We start from the raw sequence: 12406 nt of genomic DNA, 5'->3' as shown, positions 1-12406 counted from the left end.
GGGATGGATGTTCGTTCTTCTGGTTTCTGAGCTTAGAGAGCCTATTGCTCTGTTGGTGCAGATTAGGTAAATACTTTGTATGCAACAAATGATGTTGTTCTTAATGTAGATCTGGATAAGTGCTTTCAAAGGTAGTATTGCCATCCCCAAGCATTCCAAAATCATGAGTCAGGCACCAAAATACCATAATTATGTTTAAAATTATGAAATAATAAAAACACTGGATTATTTTTTACTTCAATTTCTGAGCTTTTAGGGTGCACTAATGTCACACGTTGTAGCTTTCCTTTGCAACCACAAGGGCTAGAAACTTTTTTTTTTAACACTCAGATTTTCATGTTACATTTGACTTCAGGAGATGGGGCTTTTAAGAATTACACGTAATATCAGGAGACTCATTTTCATGAAAATTGGCAACACTGCAAAGGGCTCAGTTGTACCTTAAAGATATTGGCTCATGTTCAGCAGTGCAGTGCTGCTCAGTGGGGTGCTTTGAGATGTATTGAATCTTAGTGTGCATTCCCCCTCCATGACAACTCAGCTCCATTGGCTGATCTATACCATGCCACTCCCTCCTTTCTAGTAACAGTAGCCATCAACGAACCACAAATGTGCATGGGTAAGCCTATAAGTGGGAGAGAGATCATAAATAGCAAAGAATCCTTGTATCCTATCCCTCGTGGTGGCTGGGGACAGGATGGATAATAAAATGTTATGGGGGTGGCAGAGGTTATCATGCATCAAGTTATTTGGTGTATTCCTGTTTGAGTTATATGTCTTTATAGTCAGTTTGCCTTGCACATTTTCTGACCGCTTGCATGTCAAGTAACACACACTGATGAATACCAATTTGACAGAACTTACACAACAGAGATGTGTTATATAAATATTGACCAGATGTGTAGGTATGTCACAAATGTATTATAATATAACACAAAGAAGTGTGTGTGTATCTATATATATACTTATACACACTACTTTCTATCACTTTGCTGTGGGAACCGTATGATCATCTAGGTTTATGCTGGTGGAAGGGAGCAATTAGCCAATGTAGCTTGAGAAGGCTGATCAGCAAGAAATGCGTAGTTGAGGTGATTTAAAATTGGGACCCTCTAAGACAAGAGGCTGTTCACATTTAAAAATGAATAGCTTTAAAAATCCCATTCAGAATCTTTTGTTTTTGAGTCTGAATGATTTTCATAACAATTCTGAAATGCTAATGCCTTGGCTATTCAGGAAATTAGGTTTCTTCACCTTTGCTATGGTATCTATAGAGTCCCGGTCAAAGGAACAATCCTGGATGAGGAACTTTCTGGCTAATCTGGAATGTTTGGATCCATTAAGAATCAAGTGTTTTTTCTGCAAAAACACTTCAAATTACTTTGGGGATGAGATCACTTGGATTTGGAATGATCTATCTGTTTTAGCAGTAGCAAAGCTGTGTCTAAGGGAAATTAATGCAAATTCTTCTCTTGCAGGGTTCAAGATGGTGTCAATCACTGAGGTTTTCGAGGAGTTTGGGTATGTGCATTCTCTCATGCTTTAAGCATGATAAAGAAAAGAGTTTTATAAATATTTTATTCTGTTTGCAATTAAAATATTATTTTTCCTCTTCTGATATTTTTTCCTATTGTTCACATTCCATCCCACATTTTTATGAAAAATCTATTTGTGTGTGCGGGGAAGAGGGGGGGGATTGGAAAGTCTAAAATATATTGATTCAGAAATATTTAAATGTTTTGTATGCCCCTGCTCAGACTATGCCTTCTGTGATGCACCAAGATCATGTGATTCCCATGATGCAGTATGTTGTGATGTAAATCTGCCAGGGAGTCCAAGCCCTACAGGAGAATGAGGATATGAATTACTCAAACTTCAGCTCCTCTGAGGCACCCTGCAAATTCAGGGTGAAAGATTAATGTTGAGTTGAACCAATATCAAAAAAATTATTCAGTACATTAAACTAAAATGTTTTGATCTGGGTCAACCTGAAACAAAATATTTTGTTCTGATTTTCTCAATGAAATATCAAGGAACTTTGCCAAAATCAAAATATTTCCATGGCAAATTTTGTTGTAAAAAACTCTTTTTTCCATTTCTTAAAAAAAAAAAAAAAAAAAAAAATACAACCAGATATATTCATTATTCATCCTGGGGTAATTTTTTAAGTCCTATTTTTCAAATGTGACTCAAGCACTTTTTAAAATTTTACTCCAGGTCTATTTAAGAAAAAGTTTGATTGGATAATTTTGAATTTAGAAATCACCCAAACTAACTTCACTGCCCTTGGTCTATTTTTATAGTTCTGGTTTGTTACAGAAAGATCTTTCCTATTCTTAATATATTACAGTTTGTTAGAATCACAGAATCATAGAAAATTAGGGTTGGAAGAGATCTTAGCAGGTCATCTAGTCCAACCCCCTGCTCAAAGCAGGATCAGCTTCAACTAAATCATCCCAGCCAGGATGTCTGTCAAGCTGCACCTTAAAATCCCCTAAGGATGGAGATTCCACCACCTCCCTAGGTAACCCATTCCTGTGCTTCACCACCCTCCTACTAAACACATTTTTCCTAATGTTACTAAAAACTTAGGGACAAATTCAGCCTGTAAGTGTACTTCTTGCATTGATTTCTTTTGGAATGTATATTTGAACCTTTTTGTTGTCTGATGTTTCTTCCATCAAATCTACTTATCACACTTTATATAGTTATGTAACTTACCATAGAAGAGCAGCAAAATCTGGTGACCAGCTTTCAAATGAATAATTGAAGCTGAAAGAATCCAACAAAATGTTGTAGTTCTGAGACGTTGCCAACCAGTGAATGGTGCTGTTGACCTTTACCCATGTTTGTTGGTAGTGAAGGTATTCCTATCTCTCTCTTTTATTCTGTATTCTTTATCTTTGTATCATGAATATTGTGACTTTTATTTAGAAACTCTTACATGTTGTGTAACATTTTTTTGTTATAATTCTTATAGAAATGATATAGGATTTTCCAGAAATGAATTATATTTCAATAATTAGATGTCTCACGTGGAAACAGATCAACATAAAGAAGTGTGTGTGTGGGGGGGAAGATATGGATTTTACAGGGTAAAACCTAAAGTAAAAAGAGCACAACAGATAGCTACATTGATTCCTGTGTATAGTTTACCTCCACACAATCAGCCCAGTCATAGAAATGAAAAAACACAGCTGGGAGCCAAAGTCTGGAAATAACTTGTTATCACAATCCTGGCATAAGTGATGGAATGTCAAAACAAGGAAAATGTGTTGTTTATTTTACTGTCAACAGCTTGCATGGTAAGAGCATCTGGCTTCAGAGGTCCTGGCTTTCCCCTTGTCTTAAAATCACTCTTGTCTTGGTGCTTACCCAGGTAACTTAGGCATGGTGTACACTGCCAGCAGTGGTCGATGGGAGATATGCAAGCTACATAATGTATCTTGTGTATCTCCCATCAACTTACTTATATACCGCGGCATCTCCACTGCATTGCATCAACAGGAGACACTCTCCGGTTGACGCAGCCTTGCTCTTTTCATAGGGGTGGATTAGTGGCGTTGACTGGAGAGCACTTCTGAAATTGATTGAGCAGGTCTACACAACCTGCTCAATTGATCCCGCTGTATCAATCTCTTCATCCCCAGCATAGACATACCTTTAGTGTATTTTTAATGTGGGCCAATTTCCATAGGCTTGGAAAGAGGTTTTTACATTATTTTAGCAGGAAAAGAGGTGTAGTGAGGCAGTGTGAACTCCCTCCAGTTCAGAGGGGGAGGAGCCGCCTTTCCCATCTAAGTGCGTGGAGCTGGACCAAACTTGGCCCTCCCACTGGAAGTGGGTAGGTGGAACAGGTAGTATATAAGGCACGGCTTCTAGCTCAGTGGGAGGCAAGACATCAATGGAGATGGATGCACCTTGGTTGCTCCAGACTGCTGACCTTGTTACGGCACCCAGAGATGCCCTGCCCACCGGAAAGCCTGTGCCTGCAGGAGAACTGCTGGGACTGCTGATGGCTGCCTACATTGATGAGACCAAAGATGCCCCATAGACCCAGGTACATCCCCAAGGGAGGGTAGGAAGAATCCCAGCAGCAGCCAAATCCAGTCGGTCTGCAGTGCTGCAAGAGGAAAGATCAATATATTGCAGCTGGATTCCCTGATGACCTAGAGGGAGGACATTCCACCCCCACTGCTAGGGCCCTGGACTGGGACAATGTGGAGTCAGACTGGCCTGCGTCCCCCTACTCCCCCTGCCACAACAGATGGAGTGGTAGCAACCCCGTACCTGAGCCCAAGACTGCTTTGGTGCTCAAATCCCTGCCAGTGGCTATAGACTGTATAGTTGCTCTGCTCGGCCTGAGGGACAGAGCATCCTAGACCATTGATGCTCCACCCTGACAGAGTTCCAGAGCTTCTAAGAATGTGTGCTTGCCCTGCCCAGCCTGATGGCCAGGAGTATAGGCTGCTTAGTCATTCGGCCTTCCCTGAGGGTCATGGCCCACCCCCCTTTAACTACCTATTGGCTCATCCCCTGTCAGTAGGTGGTGATCGAGTGAGACAGTGTGACCTCCCTCCAACCCAGAGCGGGAAGAGTGACTGAAACTGGTCTTCAGTTAGTGGAAAATATGGGCAGTGACCTGATCCTTGCTGGAGTCAAACGCTAGCCCCACTTACCTTTACATGATGGGAGGGATGGAGCTGGACAAACTCATTAGGTTTCTGGCCAAGAGCCAGCAACAGCAGCAGGCGATCCAACTCCAACAACTGGTACAACAGCTGGGAGCCCAGCAGCAGTAGTTACTCCAGCAGTGGGGCACCCTAAACTATGAACAGCAATAGCTGGTTGGGGAGCTGCGGTCCTAGCTGCATGAGCAGCACAAGCAGCAAGCCCAACAGTTCACCGCATTGCTGCCCCATGACTCTGCCTGCACCACTGGGGACATGGCAACCCAGACAACCCCCAGGCTGAGGAAACCCCCAGCGCCTCAACCATGGGGACCCCTTAGGACTCCAAGACACAGAGAGACTCCACAGAGACTGGACCTGAGTTTGCAGAAGCCCCACCTGAAGGACTCCACCGCCAGAGCCCAATCTTGAACAGTTCCCTCTACCATGGCCATTTGAGTGAGTCCCAGCCCCATCATCCAGCTGCCACGAAGCTCACACTCCCCATGGAACTGGGGCAGATACCGGTCACTGGCTTGATATATTCAGGATGCAGACAGACCCTTGTCTGTCGGGAGCTAATCCCAGTCCCCAAGCCAGGAAATAAGACTCCAGTGCATCCATGGGGACGTGAAACCATACTCCATCCCTGACCGTGAGTGGCGTGACACACATGATGATGGTGGGGCTAGCACCTACTCTTGTCTACCTCACAGGGCCTCCACACTGAGGGGAAGGATACACTTTACCAGAGCCCAGGGGCTCTGGGTGCCCGGCCCAGGCTGCATCCCCCATGGGTATATGTGTGGGAGGGGGCCAGTGTTACAAGTTTGTACTGGTCCCGAAAAAATTATGCTTGGGCCCTGCTACCCCATGGTCCTGGGATGGTACTGGCCAGAATTTGTGGAGGTCTTTGACACCACGAACGTTGGGAGCCCTCAGATCCCGATAGCCTAGCAGATGGATCCAACTCAGAGGAAGGAACTAACACCGACTGTCGGTGGAAGGAAACTATGGATCCCCCAGTGGGCCATGAAGAGGATTTCACCTCGACAGCAGACCTTAGCCAGGACCAAAGGGCAGATCCCACACTTAGCTGATCATATGAGCAGCTGGCGGCAGTCAATGGAAAAATAGCAGACCCTCAAACCAGTGGCCCAACTTAGAATTAACATTAGAATGACTCTTCCATCATGTAGACCAAAATCCCCAAACCAAAGAAATTCAGACCCAAATGCTGGTGCCCAGGTGTCATCATCAGACGGTAATGAAACCCACCCATGATATGCCTATAGCAGGCCACCTGGGGCACAAGAAGACTGTAGCGCAAATCCTGATTTGGTTCTTTTGGCTGGGAGTACATCAGGAGGTCAGGAATTACTGCAACTCCTGCCCGGAGTGCCAATTAGCAACCACGCAATGAGTACCCCAGGCTCTCTGATCCCCTTTCAATGATGGAGGTTCCCGTTGAGTGGGTCACAATGGACCTCTTGGTACCCCTCCCCAAAAGTACCTCTGGGTTCCAGTATGTCCTCATTATCATGGACTATGCTACCAGGTTCCCAGAGGCTGTCTAGTGAAACATCACAGTCCAGACAATCATGGGAGACTCCTAAAGATCTTCACCCAGATTGGTCTTCCATGAGAAATACTCACTGACCAGGGCACCAACTTTACTTCCCAGATGCTCCAGCAGGTATGTGGACTCCTGGGAATTAAACAACTATGCACAACAGTCTACCATCCACAGACTGATGGACTCACTGAATGATTTAATTAGACTCTGAAAGGGATGCTGTGCAAATTCCCTCTGTGGGAGCTAAGTCAATGGGATCAGCTGATTCTGCCTCTGTTGTTTGTGATCAGGTAGGTGCTCCAGTCCTCAGCAAAGTTTTCTCTATTTGAATTACTTTATGGATGTGAGCCGCAAGGGCTACTGGACATGATGTGGAAGACCTGGGAATGTTTGCCATCCCCAGCCCAGGAAACACTGCAGTTCATCCTTAAACTACAGGAATGATTCCCAGGCAGGAACCCTGGTGAACAAGAACCTGAAGACCACTCATGGGGCTCAAGAGCGGACCTATAACCGAGAAGCACAGACCCGAACCTTTGAATAAGGCTACCGAGTCCTGCTCCTGTTGCCCTCAATGGAGTCTGAACCATTGGCCCAATGGCAGGGGATGTACTAGGTCACACAAAAAGTAGGACTGGTAATGTAAGAGATTCGCCAGCCAGGACAGTGGAAGAAAAAGCAATGGTACCACGTCAACCTCCTGAATCCATGGTGAAAACAAGAGTGTCTACTGATTACCCAGTTCCCTCCAGAACCAGAGCTGGGACCCCGGGTCTCAGAGGCGGAAAACCATTGTGAACTAGATTCAGTGGACAACATCACAGAAGAGCAACTGAAACAGGCCTAGTGCCTATTGAAGTCCTTCCCAAAGACCTTCAGTGCTCAGCCGGGACAAACCTCCCTGGTCCACTTTATTATCCAAATTTATTCAGGGGTGATGTTCTGGGAGACGATGCAACACCCTTCAGCCTCCATGGCCCACAATGTTCCAGTGGTTCATGGACTACCTCCTGCAGGAGCACAGGGGCTATACTGCCACGTACCTTGACAGCCTAGCGGCACTGGGAAGACCATAATAATCGGTGGCAGCAGTTTTATGGACCTTGTAGGAGGCTGGCCTAACAGCCAACTCCAAGAAGTATCAGATAGGATGGCAAGAGATGACCTATCTGGAGAACACATTGGGTTGGGGGCAGGTACGCCTGATCTTTGGAGAAAGCCTAGGCCTTGAAAGCCTGCCCACCACCTACCATGAAACTACCGGTTTCTGGGTTTAGCTGGCTACTACCAGTGGTTCATCTCGCAGTTCGCCGTTATTGTGACCCTCATAACTCACCTCCTAACTAAAGACAGTCCATGGTGTATACACTGGACCACTGTGTGCCAGGAGGTCTTCCAGACCGTCAAGAGTCGCCTCTGCCAGAAGCCAATGCTGTAGAGTTCTGACTTCATGTGGGACTTCATCCTTCAGACAGATGCCTCGGAGACAAGAATCGGGGCCATTCTTTCTCAAGAAGTTGATGGGGAAGACCACCCCATTCTCTATATCAGCCGAAAGTTATTTCCTTGCCAACAACATTACTCTGTCATTGAGAAAGAGGATCTTGCTGTCAAGTGGGCTTCTGACGCTTCAGATACTATCTCCTTGGCACCTCCTTCATTTTGGTTACCCATCATGCCCTCCTGAGATGGCTGAACTTGATGAAAAGCAACAATGTCAGATGTTGGTATCTCGCCCTACAGCCCTATGCCTTTACTATCTGGTACTAACTAGACTTTCTGTCCTGACTATGGGAAATGGAAGACTCAGACTGCCAGGGCTAGGAGTCGGACTTGAGGGGGATGTGTGCATAGTGAGGTGGTGTGGCCAGAGAGGGAGGAGCTACCTTCCCCATCCAAGTGTATGGAGCCAGACCAACCTCAGCCCTCCCACAGGAAGTAGGTAGGCGTGACAGGAAGTATAAAAGGCAAGGTGTCTAGCTCAGTGGGACGTGAGTCAGTAAAGAAGATGGACGCACCCTGATCACTTCCGAGACTGCAGACTTTGCTGCTGCACCCAGAGACACCCTGTCTGCTGGGGAGCCTCTGCCTGAAGGGGAATTGCCAGGACTGCTGCTGGCCACCTACCCCGACGAGACCAAGGATGCCCCATGGACCTAGATACATCCCCAGAGGAGAGTAGGAAGTAGACCAGGGGCAGCCAACTCCAGTTGGTCTCCAGTGCTGCAGAAGGCACAGTCAGTGAATTGCAGCTGAATTCCCCATGGACCCAGTGGTGGGACATTCCACCCCCACTGCTACGGCCTTGGGCTGGAAAGTGGTGGAGTCAGGTGAGTTCATGACCCCCTACCCTCCTGCCACTGCGCTTCGAGTGGCAGCAACCTCCTAACTGAGCCCAAGATTACTTTGGTGCTCAAATCCCTACCTGAGCCCTAGACTTCAGAGGAGTACAAACCCCTGCCAGGTGCTAGAGACTGCCTAGTTGCTCCTCCATGCCTGAGAGACAGAACTTCCTAGACTGTTCCTGCTTCACCCAGCTGGAGGGCCACAGCTTCAAAGTTTGTGTGCTTGTCCTGTCCGGCCTGAGGACCAGAAGATCTAGACTGGGCACCCTGCCCATCCTGAGGGCAGGAGCCATAGGCTGCATACTTGTCCTGCCCTGCCTGAGGGCTGGGACTATAGGCTGCCTCGCTGCTCAGCCCTGTCTGAAGGCCAGGACCCACCACCTTTTACTGCTTATTGGCTCACCTCCTGTCAATAGGCAGCGATCAAGTGAGGCAGTGTGGCCTCCTAGAGGGGGAGGAGAGGCTGACACCCCTCTACTGGGGGTCTATACTGAATGTATATGATGCTGACTGCACTTTGAGTTCTGGAAGTATTATTAAACTGCATTGTACTCCAGACACCAGCAAAGACTACAGTTATATAATCTCGATGGAGCTTACTTTGATTCCTGGGTGTCTCTGTGCTACTAACTCAGGGATAGGGTTGCTGTACCTGGAAAGCCGAGGAGCCAAGGGAAGACTCAGAGTCCTGAATGCTAGACAACTTTGTGAGAGAGAGAGGACATGTTAGTTTGAGTGGTAGAGACCTCTGCTGTCTTGGGGAATTGCTGTATATGCCTGGATGGCCACCAGCATGGTTGTTCAAAGAACATAAGAACAGCCATACTGGGTCAGATCAATGGTTTATCTAGTATCCTCTCTTCCACCAGTGGATGATGCCAAATGCTTCAGAGGGAATGAAAAGAACAGGTAATCATCAAGTGATCCATTCTCTGTCACTCATTCCCAACTTCTGGCAAACAGAGGCTAAAGACACTTCTAAACATGGTTTTGCATCCCTGCCCATCCTGGCTAATAACCATTGATGGACCTATCCTCCAGGAACTTATCTAGTTCTTTTTTGAATTCTGTTATAGCCTTGGCCTTTACAAAATCCTCTGACAAAGAGTTCCACAGATTGACTGTGCATTGTGTGAAGAAATACCTGGTTTTGTTTGTTTTAAACCTGCTGCCTATTAATTTAATTTGGTGACCCCTAGTTCTTGTGTTTCGAGAAGGAGTAAATAACAGTTCCTTATTTACTTTCTCCACACCAGTCATGATTTTATAGACTTCTATCATACCTCCACTTAGTCATCTCTTTTCCCAGCTGAAAAGTCCCAGTTTTATTAATCTCTCCTCATATGGAGAGTTTTTCTATATCACTAATCATTTTAGTTGCCCCTTTCTGTACCTTTCCAATTCCAATATATCTTTTTCGAGATGGGACTACCAGATCTTCATGCAGTACTTAACATGTGGGCGTACCTTGGATTTATAGAAAGGCAATATGATATTTTCTGTCTTATTATCTATCCCTTTTACTAATGATGCCCAACATTCTGTTAGCTTTTATGACAGCAGCTGAACAGTGAGTGGATGTTTTCAAAGAACTATCCACAATGACTCCAAGATCTCTTTCTTGAGTAAAGCAGCTAATTTAGACCACATCATTTTGTATGTACTGTTGGGATTATGATTAATAATGTGCATTACTTTGCATTTATCAACACTGAATTTCATCTGCCATTTTGTTGCCCAGTCAACCAGTTTTATGAGATCCCTCTGTAACTCTATGCAGTCTGCTTTCAAATTAATTATCTTGAGTAGTTTTGTATCATCTAGAAATTGTGCCACCTCACTTTTTACCCCTTTTTTCCAAATCATTCATGAATATGTTGAACAGTAGTTGTCCCAGTACAGACCCCTGTAGGACACCACTATTTATCTCTCTAAATTCTGAAAACTGACCATTTATTCCTACCCTTTGTTTCCTATCTTTTAACCAGTTACAGATCCAGGAGAGGACCTTCCCTCTTATCTCATGACAGCTTACTTTGCTTAACAGACTCTGGGTGAGTGACCTTGTTCAAGGCTGTCTGAAAATCTAAGTACACTATATCTACTGGATCCATTCTTGTCCACATGCTTGTTGACCTCCTTAAAGAATTCTGGTAGATTGGTGAGGCATGATTTCCCTTTACAAAAAACATATTGACTCATCCCCAACAAATGGTGTACATCTATGAGTCTGATAATTCTGTTCTTTACAATAGTTTCAACCAATTCGCCTGGTACTGAAGTTGGACTTACTAGCCTGTAATTGCCAGTATCGCCTCTGGAGCCTTTTTTAAAAACTAGCATCACATTAGTTATCCCAGTCATCTGGTACAGAAGCTGATTTAAATGATGTTACATATGACAGTTAGTAGTTCTGCAATTTCATATTTGAAATCCCTTCAGAACTTTTGGGTGAATACCATCTGGTCCTAGTGACTTATTACTGTTTAATATATCAATTTTTTCCAAAACCTCCTCTAATGATACCTCAATCTGAGACAGTTCCTCAGATTTGTCACCTAAAAAGAAGGGCTCAGGTTTGGGAATCTCCCTTGAATTCTCAGCTGTGAATTCATTTAGTTTCTCTTCAATGGCCTTATCTTCCTTGAGTGCTCCTTAAGTATCTTGATCATCCAGGGCCCTCCCTTATGTTTAGCAGGCTTCCTGTTTCTGGTGTATTTAAAATATTTTTTGCTGTTCCTTTTTAGTCTTTGGCTAGCTGTTCTTCAAATTGTTTTTTGGCCTTCCTAATTATATTTTTTCACGTCATTTGCCAGAGTTTATGCTCCTTTCTATTTTCCTCAAAAGGATTTAACTTTCACTTTTTAACGGATGGCATTTTGCTCTAACTGCTTCTTTTACTTTATTGTTTAGCCATGATGGGACTTTTTTGGTCCTCTTACTATGTTTTTTAATTCGGGGTATACATCAAAATTGAGCCTCTATTATGGTGTCTTTAAAAAGTTTCCATGCAACATGCAATGATTTCACTTTTGGCATTGTACTTTTTAATTTCTGTTTAACTTCCCCATTTTTGTGTAGTTTCCCTTTCTGAAATTAAATGCTACTGTGGTGGGCTGCTTTGTTGTGCCCCCCGAGCTGTTAAATTTTATGATGTTATAATCACTATTACCAAACAGTTCAGCTATTTTCACCTCTTGGACCAGATACTGTGATCCACTTAGGACTAAATCAAGAATTGCCTCTTTTCTTGTGGTTCTAGGAAAAGCTGCTCCAAAAAGGTGTCCTCATTTAATACGAGGCACTCAAGTTCACACATCTGGCATTTGCTTATAAGCACTTTAAAAAATTATCACTTTTTAGCTTTCTTCCATTATGGGATGTAATTGAATGAGACTCTTTTTCATTTCACTGTTTCTCATCAGAGCCTACTCGTGTTTTATAATCTTCCATCCTTACTAGGATATAGAGAATCTCCATAAATAGATCCTCCCCTAAGAAATGTCTCTGTCTGAATCACGTACTCCTTCACACCTGTAATTTGGTGGGAATAGTGTCATAGAGTGCTCATGAATGTAGAATCAGGATCACCAAAAACCCTGGCATCATCAATTTTTCCAGTGCCACCCATGTTGACATTCATAAATTCAGCTCTGTGGTCTATGGGGGCCTGCATAACAATGGAGTAGTATCCTTTGCAGTTTAAGCTATGGGTACAGGAGTCCATCAATGGCACAGTTCGGAAACCCTTTTCTCTCAAAACCAGCAGTTACTTCAGGAATATCTTTCATGCCCACCACCTTGGGTAAACCAGA

This window comes from Emydura macquarii, unplaced genomic scaffold, assembly GCF_026122565.2.
Source record: "Emydura macquarii macquarii isolate MOO-44397 ecotype Brisbane River unplaced genomic scaffold, CSIRO-AGI_Emac_v2 contig_2406, whole genome shotgun sequence".
NCBI classification, from domain to species: Eukaryota; Metazoa; Chordata; order Testudines; family Chelidae; genus Emydura; species Emydura macquarii.
Note: the sequence above shows the minus strand (reverse complement) of the source record.